Source organism: Cyphomyrmex costatus, unplaced genomic scaffold (assembly GCF_001594065.2).
Source record: "Cyphomyrmex costatus isolate MS0001 unplaced genomic scaffold, Ccosl1.0 scaffold427, whole genome shotgun sequence".
In the NCBI taxonomy this organism is placed as follows: domain Eukaryota; kingdom Metazoa; phylum Arthropoda; class Insecta; order Hymenoptera; family Formicidae; genus Cyphomyrmex; species Cyphomyrmex costatus.
This window is the reverse complement of record NW_017278502.1, coordinates 90,972-92,185: the sequence shown is the minus strand read 5'-3', so window position 1 is coordinate 92,185 and position 1,214 is coordinate 90,972.

Sequence of the window (1,214 nt, the reverse complement as noted above, 5' to 3'; positions counted from 1 at the left end):
CGTTTTGAATCCCAAAATCTATTTTCATTTTCGTATTCAGCAACCCTGCGAACCCCCGAGTAACTTTTTTCAAGCGAATTCAGTAGATTTTCAATTTTCATATCCGCCATATTGGATCCGCCATTTTAAATTTTTAGGAACTGACATCAGATTCGCAATCGGCGACACCGAAAACTCCTGAGTTACTCGTTTCAAGCTAATTCAGTCGATTTTCAATTTTCATGTCCGCCATATTGGATCCGCCATTTTAAATTTTTTGAAAACTGATATCAGATTCGTATTCAGCGACCCCAAAAACCCCTGAGTAGCGTTTTTCAAGCGAATTGTATGTGATTATTTTTCACAAACGATTTCTTTTTCAAAAAATGGCCATTTTTTGGTATATTATTGTTTATAATTAATGAACTATAGTATGTTAATATGTATGATGTCTTGTATTCGACAAATAAATGCCTCAGCTATGTAGAAAATTAATCACGACGTAAAAAACATGAGAAACTGATTTTTAAAGGTGAAAAAACCAACGGATAAAAGGTGGGACGCTGAGCGTCCCACCGTGACACAAAGGGTTAAGACAATCGTAACACACTAATACAATTCTGAGACAGCCCTGAAATTCGATTAACATTACTATTCAGCATTAAAGCAGTTTTAAAACTCTAAAACATTTACAAAATATCCTTGGGGCATTCTTGAAATACTCAAAATGCCATAAAATGGTCTTGAGAGAGTCGCAAAACTCTCAGACGGCATTGAAGTGTGGTTAGAATAGTTCTGCAATTTTAAGACACTAGAATACATCAGTAATAAGTATTTTTTACGAGTATCGGAGGACGACTGATGAATTTAAGGCAGAAAAAATATCGTACGACAATTTCATCCCATAACCGAATTTTTTTCAGAAAAGTTTAGCCATATGCTTTTTTTCATATTGGAACTATTTTGAAATATTTAAAGGTTATAAATGCTTTTTGGAATTTCTTTATTTCGATCAACATAATATATTTATATTTGTTCATGTATATATTATTAATCGTCGTCGCTATCCTCATTGATGACCGGTGCAATTTTTTGGGCATCTAATAATTTGGATAATAATTCAGCAGGCTTGATAATTTTCGCTAAATATCTAAACTAAACGAAACTAATGGCGAATTCTGCACGCTATCTTATGAGCCTTTTAGGGCTTTATGGCTACTTGATATATATTTTAT